Here is a 19149-nt window from a genome sequence, read left to right on the forward strand (position 1 = left end):
TCAACTTGCCTGCACTGCTTGAGGACCGAGCCAAATCAATCTCCATCTCAGCTGCTTCCATCAGTCACAATCAACTCCTTTCGGAAACTTTCCACCGGAGTTAAACGGACGGAGTCCCAACCGTAACCGACTTCGCTTTCACGCTTTATTACAATTCTTTTGAACCGACTTCAATAATCAAATTATGTAGAATCTAGTGGAAGGATAAAACTGGGAAGAAGTGGAAGCTGACCTCGGCGAAATAAAAAGACCAAAATTGGGGATGGGGGGGGGGGGGGGGGGGGGGGGGGGGGGGGGGGGGAGGAATAGCCCGATTTTCTTAAAAGATAATTGGAGCCATCCAGTTAGATAATTTGCTTAACCCGACGTTTCTTTTTTTTTCACGACGGCTTCCTTCAGAAGACGAGACCCAAATTGGATCCCGTAACGGCCCGTAATTAATCATTGCTAACTCGACGAACCCTGCCTTCCGCTAATCCGTTGCAGTTTTCAGTGTTTGTAAAAAAAATCCCAAAAGATAAAATACATAATGAAATATCAAAATGACGAAGGGACGGACACATACCTTTGAAGAATCCTTATCGATGATTCTGAGGGAATTATTGGCCATATCCAGAATGAATGGAAGAGTTAGATAGAGAGATTACGTTATGTCAACATAGACAATGTTATGCGCATTACAGTACATACGAGAGATCCGTAAAAATGCATTTCAGCATAACCGGCACAGTGTAATTCATTTTCTAAATGCAATAAGAAAAAAATGCCTTCTACACGATAATTAAAATGACGATACGTAATACCTGAATATATCGAACAAATACGAGAGATCTGTAAAAATACATTTCAGCGTAACAGATTCTATCTTCTAAATGCAATTTAAAAAGCATTAGCCTTACTGCACCATTAAATGACGATACGTAACATATATACTTGGATATTGAGTCTATTAACGAGACGAATTTTGAGAACTGACTTTTTATCGCGGAAATTATTCGGTACCAATGAAAGACATTTAAAAAGGATATTACATTTAAATGAAGTCAGCCTATGGACGATTATATGCTGCGCAAACTGCCAATAAGTTTTACGTAAGATTAATTAAGTATAAATAGTAGTACATTAATATTCACAGGTAATTAAACGTCAGAATTATAAAAAAAGACTATATACTACTGAGAGTAATTCAGTCACAGCAAGTAGTAAGAACCTTGATGAGCTTTCAAGACAACAATGAGTTTACTGGAATTTATTTCAGACGCGCATCTATCTATCTTTCACGGAAATCAAAACGAGGAAAGCTCCGAAGTCATTTACATTCAATACAGTAAACTACATAAATCATCATTTATTTCGGGACGTGAAAAATTTTATACCGATTATCATAAGCTCAGAAATCATATACAACATGAATCATATCATCTCCAACTGAGTCATAATTCTATTCGATAGTGCTACACAAAGAACTTGAACGTTGCTTTTACGCTGCACGAAACAAATTGTTATTGGAATTCAATATCCCTTCCATCATTCTGGATATCTTGGTGTATACCATGTGCAACTGGGAGTCTTACAGCCTCAACGAAAATGTACAACAATGAAATAAAAATATACAAAAAGTTTTCAAACACCCGGAAGAAAGTCATACATATGTTAATAAAAACAACAAAATCGTAAAGCGTCAAAAAACTACACAAATGGCATGCATCAACAGCAATAAATCATTGAAAATTATACATAAATTATTGAAAATCGTACCAACTCTACATACAGATACAGAAGCCTAAAATCGCATCAAAACATGCAGAAAAATAACAATGAATAAGCCATACAACACATACTACAGAGTTTCTGTTCCGGAAACATTCGATAAACACAGGATTTACCAATTCACATAAAAACACAGGGACCAGACAGTGTAGTACACCATTTTGGAAATAAAACCCTACAACAACTCCGCCCGCAATTTCCCATCAACACTAAAAGTACCGTTTTCGTTTTCCCCAGTAAATCTCCTTGGAAATTAAATCATTACCAATGAGGTCATTTTACAGCGTTAAAAGAGATGCCTCTTCCGGGAAACGCAAAGGCAAATAATTGCCACACTCCATAACATACAAATACGTCATTAAACAATCATATTGCTCTTCAAACGAATACCTTTCCCTTTCCCATATGTCATATAAAAAAAAGAATGGTGAAATCAAATGATAATTGTACGTTCCCTGTAATAATAGTTAATTATAAAAATAACTATATATCATTTGAATGTTCAGACAATAAAAATGCGTTGAATCCTTCACATTTTTAAAGATTACATTAAATATACAGTAAAATAGAATGACTCCAGTTGCACATTGGTACGACGGTACTTACCTTCAGTTGAACAGAGGCTGTGGAAAAACAAATAAGATATAATTTTAGTACTCAGTATCAACCAAAGCATTTACTGTCACTTCCACAAGATAATGCGGAGGAAACAAATGAAAAAAAAAATTACGTTAAAACATTTAGATGAAAATACAAAATCCCCTATATCAGTCTTTTACTACGAACATTTAATGAACACCAGTACTTATGCATCATTATTGCTAAGTAAATCAATACAGTCAGTACATGGAAATTTACTCGAGAACATACACTTTGCTCAAGCAGTTGTTACGCCAAACAAAAACTGGCATTTTGTAGCTATAATAAGTTTCCTATTTCACTGATTATCAAAACTAATAACCTAATAACAAGATACAAATCTGACTCAAGGATTGTTTTAAAGACTAAGGAAATGTTATACTACATGGTATTATGGAACATTACCTCTACTGTAATTAATTTCTGCATTGCACAATAAGTACAATGCTATACTTCTGTACCATTATGTATAAAACAGGTAATGACTTATTTGCCCCCATCAAGTTAACATTGATTTCTTTAATGTGATTCTTCCTTCGTTATTATTACTAATCAGTGGCCAAATCTTCATGATACGCATAACCATAGTTACTGTATAAATGTGCCACACACTACAATACCTTTTACTTTTCAACTTATGCTTTAATTATTGAATGTACCCTACTGATCATCCTGTTACGAGTGGATTTTAGGAATAAATGTGTTTACTGGGGTGCATCTGGTGGCACAGTACTGTAAAATACATGCTCATTGTTCTTGGTTAGTTTTATATTTGGTGCACTCTCTTGACAATAACATGCTATGGACAAATAATTCATAAATAAACTGATTTTTTACCTACACCCATCTGGGGTCAGAGAAATTAAGCAACAGCAACAACTGGATTGAGTTCCACACTCCTGTTGACGATGACTACCCAATGTCCTCATTCTAGCTTAATTACATAACAACTGGGACAACTCTACCCTTCAACTAAGCCTAACTTTTTAACAAACAGGATCATCAACACGAAAAACCTGCACCATAGCCCAGAACTTACTTGACTGTAAGGTAGAATTAGAAGTTTTGAAATACTGCACAGTACAGTATAAACATGAAAATATTGGAAATATTAATAGCTCGGCATTCACTTTAATTTCTCACCAAATACATGACCCATATAGTTTTTCAACAGCTCACCTTGTTTGTTGCCTTCCTGAATCATTGTTTCAGCAAGAAACTTGCTTATGTTTCCCTATCCTTAGTGACCTTACCAGAGAACTGGGGTTGTTAGGGTGGGAGAAACCAGATCCCAATGAATTGTAACCCTATTGGGAAACTGGGGTTGTTAAGGTAGAGGAAACAAGAGCCCTGTGAATTACATAAATAGATGTGGTCTAACATACAGCAATGACATGGCAAGCTGAAAGAGAAATACTTGGTGCATGCCTATAACCTGTACTAATATCAAACCCATTACAAGGAACAGACACCACAGGGCCAATTAAAGGATTGCATCATAACCATACCTTCCCTAACCTAACCTATATTGAGGCACCAGGCCCTACTTGACTGGTGGGACTTCACATTGAGTTCTCACCTAACCTTAACTAGAGAACAAATAGTCACAGAAAATTACAGGGTTCCAGCCTACCCTTACCTTCCTTAACCTAACCTACCATAGGGTATAATCGCCTAAGCTAACATAGAACATCATATACGTATTGTAAGCAACATGAAGAAATTCATCCCAACCTGACACTGCACTGTGGTTCCTAACTGGCATGGGAAGCTGCATCTTTATTACCTTGGGCAATGAACCCAGCATATACCTTACCTCAGGGTTGATGGATACCCTAGAAAGCATACATTACTGCAGCCCCCCCCAACCCCAACCCATTTTACTCCTGGTAAGGTAATTCACTCAAGTTAGAAAAGGCATCTATCACAGGAAATGAGACATTTATCATTTGGATTATGTATATCTGACTGTTGATTTCTTGGGAAATTAATGACAGTAAATAGGTTAGCTCTCTGGGCTTCAGCAATTCTTAATTTTTATTAAATAAAAGTTACCTGACGTTTCCATAAAAAATATAAAAGGTCATGCATGCACAGATGTAATAAGCAAGCAATAAACATGACTAGTATTTTCCCATGTCCATATAGGGGCATTTCAAAACAACTATGGACATAGAATACCACCAAGTCTTCATATTTCCACTGGTAAATATGTAAATAATATTAACCCTATGGTACTCTATAAGGAACAAATTGCTACCATTCAACTATTTCAAATTAAATTCTGTATTAGCTAGGAATTAAGGTGACAAGGCAGTGTATTACCAAAAGAATCCAAAAGCTGTCATACACAGTAGTATTAAAAAATGCAACACAAGAGAATGATCACAAAGGTGGTATTTAGTTTCAAAGAATAACCTACGCCTAATTTTATGGCACTGCCGTACTGGATTGGCCTGAATTCTAAGAGACCTAAGCCTAACCAACAGGACCAAATAAATAACATGACAATAAGCTGACTTACTAACCGCAAGGCTTAAATCTCACCTAGGTATTACGGCTATTTCAACCTTCCATGCAAAATCTTGGCTAAAGTTGCACCTAGGCTAACCTATAAGTGAGGTAAGGATGACATTTCTGCTGACTTGGATTATTATGGTTATTTACTTTAAGCTTGCACAGTATCAAGTACCACTGCTTATAATGCCAATTGTGTCTGTTTTAAGAGTCTTATGTTTGGTCGCTGTATAAGATAAATTCAATAAGTGGTTTAAAACTATTCATATGCATATTTCATTTATGGGACTGTATTATACTAAGCTGAATATCATTATGTTCTTTAGAAAGATGAATAACATTTCAAAAACATATCCAAATACAGTAGCATCAAAATTGATTTGTATCTTATATAAATATAAGAACTCATAAAAACACCAGGATCGATTGAAAATGCCTAATGCACCATACAGTATATGTTATTGAAATTTGTTTGCATTTCATATTCACATGAATTCAAGTGAACACCTAGATTATACATTATACACCCATATAGTACATGGCCAACCACTAGCCTAGGCTAGTCCAACCCTAGCCAAAGCCTAACCCTATCCAGTTACATATACACTTCAAGTCTGTCAGGTGCACAGAGACAGAAATAAACATTGTACACCTACACCAAATATAGCTCAACAATCAAATTTTTCCTTAAAATACCACTAACAGCAATGGACACAATCATAACTAAGTGTCCTAGCTGGGAGTCTTGTCACATTGAACAAATCATGACCAATTATGCTTAACTTAGGGATTTTTTCTGAAGTTAATGATAACAGACATAATTTGGCCTATTCTTAATATTTTATTAATTTCCTGTAAGAATTAGACTTAATTTTCAATGTTTCATTATTAGCAACAATAATTATGCCTACCTCTTACAGTACATACTACGTACTTAGCCTAGCCTATGGCGCTCAGTCATTTTAATACAGATTTTATTTTAATACAGTATATATCTAAAAATGAAGAAAGTGTACTGAATTATATGTTATTTAACACTGACACTTAAATTATTTAATTGTAATTCATGTGTATTAAGGGTAATGATCTATATAAAAAGGCAAGGTTAGGGTAATAACTGGTGGTCAAGAACGGATTAATCCATTTACAGTTATTTCTTATGGAAAAAATTCATTCAGATCTTGACAAAATCGCATCTTGTTGCTTCTTCTGGAACAAATTAACATTGAGGTCCGGGGCTCTACTGTACAAGCAGTCCCTGGGTTACAACGGTCTCGGCTTACGACGTTCCGAGGTTGCGACGCTTTTCAATTATATTCATCAGACATTATTTCCAGGGTTATGACGCCTACAACGCTCATCTGGCATATGAAATATGACACCAAAATGCAAAATAATCCATATTTGAAGGTTTTTTTTGATGAAAAATGCCATAAGAATGCAGTTTACATAGTTTTCAATGCACCCAAAGCATTAAAAGTAAGGTTTTCTTTGGATTTTTGACGATGTTCCGGCTTACGACGATTTTCGGCTTTCGACACGTCTCAAGAAAGGAACCCCCGTTGTAACCCAGGGACTGCCTATACCATATGTACTATTCATGGAGGATGCGGTAGATTATGTTTAGTGCTATTACTGAAATATTGTACAATGTACTGCATAGTAAATATAGAAGTGTGTACAAACATGAAAGAAAAGTAGGATCACTAGCTAAATCTCTTAAATGTGAAGTTTGTAATTTTGCTAATCACTAATTTGGTTAAGTCAATCAACATCATAATTCAATATAGAAAATTCCTATAAGGTTTTATGCACTGAAGTATCATGGTATTTATTTAAAACTATAAAATACTTTATCACAGACCTTCATATTTTTTTTAAAGATATTTAATGTGGTTTACACTTTCAGGTTAATTTCCAAGGAATGAATTACATATATGAAACATACAATAGAAAATATATTCTAGAAATTTGAAAGGCAAAGATTTTCATCCTTCCAATAAATTTCAAGTAACAGGGACTAACCTGCACATACAATATTCCAAAAATGTGGGCTTTTTAGGTGTTTTATGACCCAAAAGTCTTTCCATGGAAAATAATTTTTACTGCAGCACTGCAGGTTACTCTTACGCATATGGATGAACACTGTTTTACTGAATCCTGGGACATGAAAAGTTGTATGAATTACATGTCGAATTGAATAAATTCATTCAGATAAAGGCAACTCTTCACTTTTGTCCTAGAGGTTTGGTTTTGGAAACACTGAAAATCATCCTCTTTCTCTTGCCAGCTGGTATTTGATCCCATTTTATCAGTTCTATCATTCTTACTTGATTAGTTATTCTAACTGCCATAAACGTTAACACTGTTATGCTAAAGCTTTCTCTAAATAACTTAAAATTATTAAAAATGGCTAATCTTATTACTGACACACAATAATTAGGTACTTGCAGTACTGTACAACATTTCTGTACGTTATACTATGTATGTGGCTACATAACAATTTGATCATATGTTGCTTATATTATATATATATATATCTATATATATATATATATATATATATATATATATATATTATTATATATATATATATATATATATATATATATATATATATATATATGTATATATATATATATATATAATATATATATATGTAAGTGTTTACATAATAAAAATATGGAATGTTAGTCCATATATATAAAAGTCTAAAACTAAAGAGGTCAACCAGATTGCTTGCAGGAATGTGATCAGACTAGAGACGCTAAAGATGACGTATACAATAAGTATGTAGGCTAAGATAACATGCCGTCACCTGTAGTCATTCAATTGTTTATAAACATTAGTCCAAGCTCCCTGCTTGAGACAACTACCCCGACCTATAATTCAAACGGCCTACGTGATCTGTAGCGTGTCTCATTTTGATTGTGTGTTCGTATGAAACTATGTCATTTGTATGTATGTTCATATGTTCGAACTACTGTCTGTTCCTTCATAACTTGTAACAGAGATGGTAGACAAGCAGAACAGAGTTAGCTATCGTCATTAGAAGACCTGTACCTCTTTACCTAAGCTTTATCATGTAGAGGAATAGGATTAGCCATCATCATTGGCAGAAGCGATCAAGCTATCGTTATTAGAAGACTTGTACAATCATATCTGATCTTCAGCATGTAAAACTTCAGAAGAATACATATAGTTTTATACTTAGTGTTTTCTACAAGAACCTCCTCACCATGAGTTTAACACATCGTCGTAATAACCAACAAGATAATACCGACTTCGTAAATTATCTACAAACCCCCAGACACTCCATTGAAGATGGAAGTGCAATACCAACCGACTTAGCGTAAGATTATCGCTAGTCTAACATTACCTCATAGGGCGCCTTATCATACAAGGCACAAGCCCTAATATTGGTGGCAGCGGTGGGATACGAACCCACGCCCCCGAAGAGACTGGTGCCTCAAACCTTTATCATTTATATCTTGTATCTATAGAATTGATGCCGCAAGTAGCCTTATACGGTACGCCGCTAGAACACTTTTCCACATATTCAAGCCAACCATTAATTTATCAAATATATATATAAATAAATAATAAATAAAAAAATAAAAATAAAATAAATATGGATACAAGTGGAGTCAATATAATACACTCCGTAAGAAGTCGGAAGGGTTACAAATTATAATAAAAAAGGAATCACGATAAAATCAATAAGCAAAACGTAACCATAGATAATTAAATATCCAAATATATGCGTAAAGATTTGAACTCTAACTTAACGCTTTAGTAATGACAAATAAGCTAAAAGTTCAAATACATATCCAAAACCTACTGACATATTGTCTGTCCTCCCGGTGATTTATATTCGTAGTCAATGAAAAAAAAAATAATAATATAAGAATAATAATAAATAAATAAATAAATAAAATAAAATAAAAGAGATTTTAAAGTCAGGAAGTCTAGAAGTGAAAATGTTATCTATGAAATAATCCTATATGAATCTTATACAGGGCTAATAATATATATAGAATTTGTATGGAAACCTTTTCATTAGTTTCAATAAGGAATATTTAATTTAACATAATCATGCAGTTTTCCAACATGAAACTAATATATTGTTCAATTTTGGTACTGTTTTTTTTCAGACATTCTTCTCATGTGGGTCGAGTATTAAAAAACAAAAAATTTATCCTAAAGTCGTATTTATTACAGCAAGTAACGTAACTCTTAGCTGGCTGAGAGCAATCTCCTGCCAAGTGACGACGTCATCATTGCCGTATCAGCATTTGTTCCTTTTAACCTCAATAATCTGCTTACACAGGCTTCATCTGTGTGTCGTCTCTGCTTGCAAAAGCAGATTGACTGGAGAAAGGAATGCTTAGCCCGAACTTCTCATGGGCAAGGCAGACGTTAGGTACAAGTGTCTATCGGTATGCGCAATGCAACTTGCAATCATTTTAAAATTAATAAACAAAATAAGGAAATAGAATTTCTATAACATCAAAATGAATTAATTTTTTCTGAACCTCATAGACATTTAGAAGTATCACGATATGGATATGGATTATTTACTTGCAACATTAGCTTATTACAATCCAGGTAAATCACATTCATGGGAAAATGTTACATTTTCTTGAAAACCCAAAGTTTATATAGAAATTAGTTACATAGTGGGTTTTTCGTTGCATCTCCTACCTATTAATAATGTTTTAAAAGTTAACCTCAGAGGATGCGCACGAGAAAATTTAATATGAAACTTTTGTTAGGGCACATAGAATCATGATTAATCTTCTCTTTGACTCTTATGTTGCCTGGCAATCTTACAATTAGCTCCGTTTTCCACTTCTTTGTCTAGTAACTTACTACCAGTAATATCGAATTTTCTTTGAGATTCGTAATGATATCTATTTTTTTTTTTTTTTTTTTTTTTTTTTTTATAATTATGGATATTTTTACAGTCATCATAGACCTGGATAGGTTCACTCATTGTTAATGCCATGGATAAAAAAGTTTGTACAGCGGACTCTTTTGAATTCCAAAATATCAGCGAATTCATGTGGGTTAAGTCTGGTCTAAATGGCTCTCTCCCCTCCCGTATTTGGATGTTGTCTGAATTTACTTTGCCTTGTGACAAGTATAATTTCACTTGCAGGCTGATTAATGGAACCTGGTTACAGTATCCTGCAGTACGAGAGTTTCACATCGCAACTTCAAAAAATCGTTCGTCGCAGCGGACGACTACAGTCAAGTAACAACCGCCTACAATGTGAAAGGAATTTCATGGACTTCTTCGACCGACACCGTATCTCGTCGTTAATCTCGACCGACACCGTATCTCGTCGTTAATCTCGTTTTAATGCGGAATGCTCCGGCGGCTGTCGGAATCGACTACGAAAGGGACATACTTCCGACAATTACGACCCGAAGGATATTCAACTCTGGCGAAGGACTCGTGCTGGGATGATCTATTCATCGCGAACGTAATCGTGTAGCTTAGGATGCAGAGAATAAGTATGAGCGCAATATAGAATGTTGGACCCGCCCAGGCAAATTTTCCCCTTGTTTTAACCCTGTGAAATAGGCCGTTTCATTGGGCCATAGGTGGTTGTCTGGAACTGTGTAATGGACGAAAAGTTGTTAGAACGCTAGTTAAAAGTGAAGTAGTATAACCTCGGTCATGTATCCTATATATATAAAGTATCATGTATCCTATATATATAAAGTATCATGTATCCTATATATAATTGATCATAAATAACAGAGTCGAAATATATCTTTGCGTGTACGCAATAGGAATCTCTTATATAAATGATCATAAAACAACAGAATCTAAATATATCTTTGCGTGTACGCAATAGGAATCTATTTAAAGTGCACATATATTAATCATAATTATATGAATCCATATACATATGTATAAACAAATCATGGTAGCCTATAATCAATCTGTTACCTTTTATCTTACCAATATCTGCAGTTATATGAGTTAGTATATTGATTAATGTATCAGATATATAACATTTAGCATAAAAATCAACGAATCAATCAGCATAAACATTAATAATTTTATCAATTCATATATGAAATTTTTTATCAGTTAAAATATGATTTTTATCATGTTAATCTTCATTCTATGCAATTATCAGAGTACATTAGTATTTTCTGTAGCATATGTATCTTAATGAGATGAAGTGAAAAAACTGTATCATTATATATCACGTGATCACTATTTACCAATATCATTGTTTTATATTTTATTACTTGAATCAATTCATGAACACCATGAAAATTTTTATTTACTTATATATATATATAATAATATATATATATATATATATATATATTCACATAGTGTCTGTATCACACTCCTATAAGTCAAATGCAAGTCAAGTTTGAGTAATATTCAGTAGTTGGTTTTGGTAGCTGACCGAGCTGATGTAAGTGTTTACATAATAAAATATGGAATGTTCGTACCATATATAAAAGTCTAAAACTAAAGAGGTCAACCAGATTGCTTGCAGGAATGTGATCAGACTAGAGACGCTAAAGATGACGTATACAATAAGTATGTAGGCTAAGATAACATGCCGTCACCTGTAGTCATTCAATTGTTTATAAACATTAGTCCAAGCTCCCTGCTTGAGACAACTACCCCGACCTATAATTCAAACGGCCTACGTGATCTGTACGTGTCTCATTTGATTGTGTTCGTATGAAACTATGTCATTTGTATGTATGTTCATATGTTCGAACTACTGTCTGTTCCTTCATAACTTGTAACAGAGATGGTAGACAAGCAGAACAGAGTTAGCTATCGTCATTAGAAGACCTGTACCTCTTTACCTAAGCTTTATCATGTAGAGGAATAGGATTAGCCATCATCATTGGCAGAAGCGATCAAGCTATCATTATTAGAAGACTTGTACAATCATATCTGATCTTCAGCATGTAAAACTTCAGAAGAATACATATAGTTTTATACTTAGTGTTTTCTACAAGAACCTCCTCACCATGAGTTTAACACATCGTCGTAATAACCAACAAGATAATACCGACTTCGTAAATGATCTACAAACCCCCAGACACTCCATGAAGATGGAAGTGCAATACCAACCGACTTAGCGTAAGATTATCGCTAGTCTAACATTACCTCATAGGCGCCTTATCATACAAGGCACAAGCCCTAATATATATATATTATAATATATATATATATATATATATATATATATATATATATATGCTCCAACAGAATGATTCATCATTACATTTTCAACTCAAAATTCATGGTATTAATTCTCAAAGATCAGCAGGCAGGATTGTTAGCTGGGAAATAAATTAAGTGATTGCTTACAACAATGAGTATTTACATTAATTATGCCTATTTTTGTCCACTTCATGAGCAGGTCAGTCTATATACCAAATAACCATTGTAAGGATAATCTACTCAGATTCTTTTTATGATGTGTTTGTACAATGTAGCCATTTCCAAAGAACTAAGGATCACTGATTGCAACGTGAATCTCAACAATGAAATCTCTGCTAAGTGTAGTGTAGTGAGTGAGGTTCAGCTGCTTAGCCAATGAACCAATGCAGGACAAGGTGCCAACAGTACTGCCAAGGCTACTGGACTTGCTACGTTGAGGGCGTTTATGGCGATTCAAAAAAGGAAGGCATTCTTGAATACCAAGCCAGAGGAACTCTACTCAGCTTCCTACATAAGACAGCATAGTCGTTTACTTAAAAAAAAGGAAGGTATTCTTGAATACCAAGCCAGAGGAATCCTACTCAGCTTCCTACATAAGACAGCATAGTTGTTCACTTAAAAAAAGGAAGGCTTTCTTGAATACCAAGTCAGAGGAATCCTACTCAACATCCTACATAAGATTACATATTTGTCTTCTATGTCTAGCCACTGCCAGTGTGAGCCAGCATACCCATTTAGAGTTTGCACAACAAATCAGACACGTCTTACTTGTCATGTTTCCAAATAAATAACTAATCCAACTCTTTAACCAAGTTTTTTTTTTTTTTTTTTTTTTTTTTTTGTGGCCATTGAGGAGTAAACCAGATAGTTTCCAAGGCAATTTAGGTTTGGAAACTGATACGCCAACGGTTGTCACTGTCATCCAAATCTCAACAATTAAAGTCCTCAATATTCAGAGCAACAAACATTCTCCTGTGGGCACCATAAGAGTTGTAAGACCAAGGCCTACTTGTATTAGAACCACATGAAGGGAATTTAGAGATATGTGGAGATTTATGAAAGACACAGCACATAGAAGTCACGAAGGGAAATTTTTCAGAGACCCTGAGCCTTTACACATTATTTAAGGTGATAACAATCTACCTGTCTGTCAAGCTATTTTATATATATATATATATATATATATATATATATATATATATATATATATATATATTATATATAGACAATTTGTAACAAAATTAATTGAATATTGAAATGTCAAAACAACTATTACTAGAAGTAGGGGAATACGGATGAATTCCTGTAAAGAGAATTCTTGATACAGTACAAATTTATTCTTCATACTTAGTACCACAATTTTCCATACGCTTCTGCACACCCTAAGTACCATCGAGGCGCCCGTTCCATCCTAAAGATACCGTCAGAGGTCAATAAAAGAAGTAAACATTTGATCAAAAGTAGAGGAGACGGGTCGTGGTTCGAATGGCATTGATGCATCTCTACGGCAAATGGAATGGCCTTGTGTTCACCAGCCATGAATGATGGTGGTTTTTTTTTTTAAATGTTGAGAGAGAGAGAGAGAGAGAGAGAGAGAGAGAGAGAGAGAGAGAGAGAGAGAGAGAGAGAAATAAACATCCAATGTACTTTGGGGTATTTGATCTTCCTTGGTTGTATACATTGCTAAAATCCAATCCCTTTCGGTAGCGAGTGTTGACTTAAACTAAAATATTACCATGTGCATTAAAGTTTTCTTCTTCTTTTTATACGCGTTTTCGTATGTCAAACTCGTTTACGAATTCTTCACGTTATGTAACTTTCCCTTAAATCTACCACTCACAATTGTGTTTCCTTAAATACAACGTTTCCTGCGCTCTTATTATGTAAAGTAGCCTCAAGCAACAAAAATATAACAATAATTAAATTGCCAGCTCTTTTCCTCTCAGCACTCGTTCAACGTCAGTCCTAAGGCGTTCGTACTGGTGCAATCTGTTTCAATGTTTTACTTTTTTTTTTTTTTTTTTTTTAACAGTTACGTTTTCTTGTAATTCTGGAAATCGGATGGGTAACATCTCTTGGAAATACCCGTCTCGGGTAAATGGGTAAGGGAGACTAATATATATTATGAGATTTAGAGTTAAAATATTTAGGTAGGTACTGGAAAATATGCCCCGTTAATGAGCATATTCAGCGCTAGACATCAGTGACGGTCACATTCATTTTCAAGTCAAATTAAAATTCAAAATTATCAGCTCCGGAAGCTACCAATTTGATATTATATATATTATATATATTATATATATATATACTATATATAAATAATATATATATAGTAATTATATAAGACCAGATATTATATATATATATATATATATAATATATATCAAATATATATATAGATATATATATATATATATATATATATATATATATATATATATATATATCAGCGAAGTTTTAAAGAAGTAAACTCTACTTTGTATCACGCACTGCTGCCATTTTTTTCCACATCATGGCTCAGTATTCCGTTTTTAATCAGTGTAAATGTAGTATTATACCAAATCTTTTAAACAGAAAGTGTATGTTCAATTTATACATTAATACCAATTCATAAAAAATAATTTTATAAATTTTATGAAATTGCTGCTGTGTTTGTCAGTTCATTAGTTGTTGTGCTGCACGATGCCAACTGTTTGTTCAAACGCCTTCCCCCCCATCCCCCCCCCCCCTTTTTTTTATTCTGTTGTGTATTTTATCACTCATCAAGAAAATCCACATTCATTCTTTTTTCATATAACGAGTGATTTTTGCTAGTTTTAATGTCATATATTTTTTATGGAAATACTGCGGGAAATAAATATCTCATATCGCCGTTTGGTAAACTTTCATTTTCAGTGATGTTTGTTTGTATGGTGTTTTTACGTTGCATGGAACCAGTGGTTATTCAGCAACGGGACCAACGGCTTTATGTGACTTCCGAACCACGTCGAGAGTGAACTTCCATCACCAGAAGTACACTTCCCTCACTCCTCAATGGAATGGCCGAGAATCGAACCCGCGACCACCGAGGTGAGACGCAAACACCATACCAAACACGCCACTGAGCAGCTTTTTTTTTTTTTTCAGTGATGAAAATTGTGCTTTACAATATACAATGGAATGTTTGCGTGTGTAAATGACTGATGTGGGCGTCGAAAAAACTTGATCACTTTATTACCATTATGCTACTTTGACAGGTGCGGGTTTTAGTTATTTCCTTACGCTACAACTCATATTGCTGCAAATATTTGCCAAACCCAGGCCTCACCTATCATGGATGCCGGTTTTCGTTGCTCGTTACCATAGCTTTGAATGAAATAATATGGGCATAACAACAATAAATGATAATATTATCACTGCTATTAAAGTACATTCTCTAAATTATTTCCTATGCAAACTAATATAAGTTAAACTAATACCTATGAATAATTAGTTAGCCAGCTGCCTTGTGCGAAAATCCAGCAACCAAGATATAATATATATATATATATATATATATATATATATATATATATATATATATATATATATATATATATATATATATATATAGTATATATATATATATATATATATATATATATATATATATATAATATATATATATAGTATATATATATATAGATATATATATATATATATATATATATATTATATATATATATATATATATATATAGTATATATATACATATATATATATATATATATATATATATATATATATATATCCATAAGTAGCATTTGCAAGGTTTATTGCTATCGTTTCAAGGCCTACACTCACTACAAGCTGTAAAAACTATATACAAAATCATTAAAACATCATAAAAGACTTGGACTTGAAAATAATATGCTAGAAACACATACATATCAATTTTAAGTCCGAGTCTTTTATGATGTTTCAATGTATTTGTATATATATATTTTACAGCCTTGATAATGAGTCTAGGACTTGAAACGTTAGCTATATACCATGCAAATGCCCTCAAGTTCCTTACGGACGGTTATATTTTTGCCACCGTCCCATATATATATAAATATATATATATATATATATATATATATTATAATATATATATATATAAAATATATATATAGATAGATAGATAGATACATGTATATATATATATATATATATCTATATATATATATATATATATATATATATAGACTATATATATATATTTATATATGATAGAGATAGATAGATAGACAGATAAATGAAAAAATAAATGATGAAAATATTAAGGAATGGGAAGGTTTGTTTAAAAATACAATACTGACCCGACCTGGAATTTTTCGCCAGGATATTTTTAGATTTCTGTCAACTCCACGATAAACTCGTTAACAACATAACAACCAAACTTCCTTAGGAAAAAGAAAAACTTGTGCTCTCTCTCTCTCTCTCTCTCTTTCTGTCATTTATCTCAATCGAAACCATTTTATTTTTCGTAATCACACCAAGCTTCCTTTGGCCTATATAATTAATCCGCCACGCTGGACTCTATAGCGTTTCTTCATAATTAAAAACAAGTTTTCCTCTAAATTAATCTACAGCCCTCTTTCAGATGTAAACAAAAATAACTTCTGGCTTCCTTCTTTTATTTCCAACAGCGAATACTTTTCGTTTTTAGCTGCAAATAAGCCTAAAAAAAAAGTCCTTGGCGCAATAAACAAGTGTTAATAAATATTTCCTTCACAGCCCCATAGGCCTAAAACCGTACTGAAATACTACTAATTGAAATATATAGGACGATTTCCCGTTCGCCTACTGAACATCAAACCGCATTTTCTCGACTTTCTTCACAGAATATTGCAAGTGCATATATATATATATATATATATATATATATATATATATATATATATATATATATATACGTATAGTGTAGGATCTTTCCTAGTGACCGCTAAGGGTTTTAACCCGGTATGCATCCATCTTTTCGGCGTGTTTAGTTCAAGCCCGTTGGGGACTACCGTAAAAACATAAACGAAAGACTGTAAATATCATAAAGACGATGACCCCAAGAAATATTAGTCTTAGATAACGACCTCCGAAAACCCTTGGTGGTTACTATTGAATATTGAGTGTAGCCAGGGTTGCAAAATTTGTAAACGCAAACTCTGATAATGGCGACAGTTGGCCAACTTTCCTTGCACTTATGTTCAATGTTTTTTACTTAGAAAAGTGATCATCATGTTCTAAATAGCCATTCTAAAAAGTAATCACCGCTAAAACGATACATGACTGCGCACATGGGTCTAGTCTTTTCTAGTATCTAAATTCAGCAGATACTATGTGCAATGTTAATTGTTACAAAACAAAACAAAAAAAGTGTGATGAAGTCAAGGTGCTAAAGGTTATTGCGTTTATTAAATATATCAATATATCGAGAACAGGCGACCAAGAAGAAGCGTTTTCCAAGCTGACCTTACAAAATATGTTCAGCAATTGTTAAAATAATATAATTCGTCAAGCTGACAGTTCCTCCCGTGACAAATCACGTTTAAATTATCTCGCATTTGCATTATCAACCACTTTACTGCATGCAGTAATCACCATTTTGAATGAGAGGATATAAAATCAATATATCAATCTTTCAAAAACGCAGGTTGCCAGATGAAAAGTTTTCTAGGGTAAGAGAAGTGACCATCACCATTACAGAAAAGTTCACCGAAGAATATGGCGTCTGTTTGTGATTCCACAATTTTTTCATGCTACATCTCAGATAACGAACGCTCAAAGATAAAAGACAAACCCAAAGTCACCAAGTCACATTGAGGTGACGTACGACACGGTCTAATGCATAATTCTACCGCATACTTGCAATGGTCAAGCTCTCGATCAATCAGAATAAATGTGAAACAATCAATAAACGTAAATACCAGTATAATATATGTTTGTTTATAAACTTCAATTATGAAGGCACTGTGCCAGCACAGGCCATTGCCTAAAGTGTGGTGAAGTGCTTACAGCGATAACGGCAACAATAGAGAACATGAAATAAAAACCCATGAAAGGCAACAAATTCCTTTCATACGGAAGCAATAACCGTTTAGGCCTAAGTGAACTGACCAACAGTATACAGGCAACTGAATTACATTGCCTGCTTTGATCAAGATAAGAACTGACTTGCAAAATTATGCTTTCTGTTCCTTGCAAATTCATCATCAAATTAAAAAGAAGAAGAAGAAACTTACTGATTGTTGACGATAAGAAAGATGGTAAGAATACCTTTGGATGGAATCGAAAATACAAACAGTACCACCATTCACTGACACTGGCATATAAACTAACAATCACAATGTATACGATATGGCTAATCATTACAAGGAATCCTAATCACCTCTTGGACAAATGTTTTACGAGTAGATCCAATCACCCGCTTTATTTTTGCTAATGTAAGAGACATCAATTGAGCAACAATCATTGACGAATGCCAGGTTCAAAACTTCAACCAGGTTAAAATCAAAAGTTGCAATATCAGGCAATTAATACAAAAGACCTCAGCACGGAAAAATTGTATATTAATTATTTTCTTAAATTGAATGTTACTGAAAAGGGTGTATATAATGCTGTACAGGTGACACAATATCAGAAGCTCAGCGGGACACCCTCCTTAGTACCAACCCCAAAAGGATTAAAGTAAGAATATAAACAAAAGACGTCACATTTCTCATTATTTTGGTATATTTCTCATATTCTCACATGTACCTTATTTTATACACCCTACTGTGTATTTTTCTCTAAATTTATTAAATATCTCCGTGCGGAGGTCTTCCTTTGAATAACCGAAGCATAATTTCATGAACTAAAATCTTGACTCGTTTAATGTAGTTGCAAGTTCTACGTGGAAATTATTATTATTTAACCATAAAATTTTTATCCAAAACAGACCGACAAAACTATATATCAACAAGACAGCTCGTATGCCGGGTCAACATTTTAATTTACAGATAGGCTCCAGC

General features: G+C 33.6%; 1 long non-coding RNA gene across 1 annotated transcript in view; it reads right to left on the bottom strand.

The window, feature by feature from the left end:
• The window catches only part of LOC135207968 (uncharacterized), a 251372-nt gene that overhangs the window by 146944 nt on the left and 85279 nt on the right, over positions 1–19149 (bottom strand). The window contains exon 2 of the long non-coding RNA XR_010313090.1: positions 2377–2393. This is a non-coding gene — a long non-coding RNA (uncharacterized LOC135207968). The remainder of the gene's footprint in view (positions 1–2376; positions 2394–19149) is intronic.

The sequence above is a fragment of the Macrobrachium nipponense genome, chromosome 34, assembly GCF_015104395.2.
Source record: "Macrobrachium nipponense isolate FS-2020 chromosome 34, ASM1510439v2, whole genome shotgun sequence".
Lineage (NCBI taxonomy): Eukaryota > Metazoa > Arthropoda > Malacostraca > Decapoda > Palaemonidae > Macrobrachium > Macrobrachium nipponense.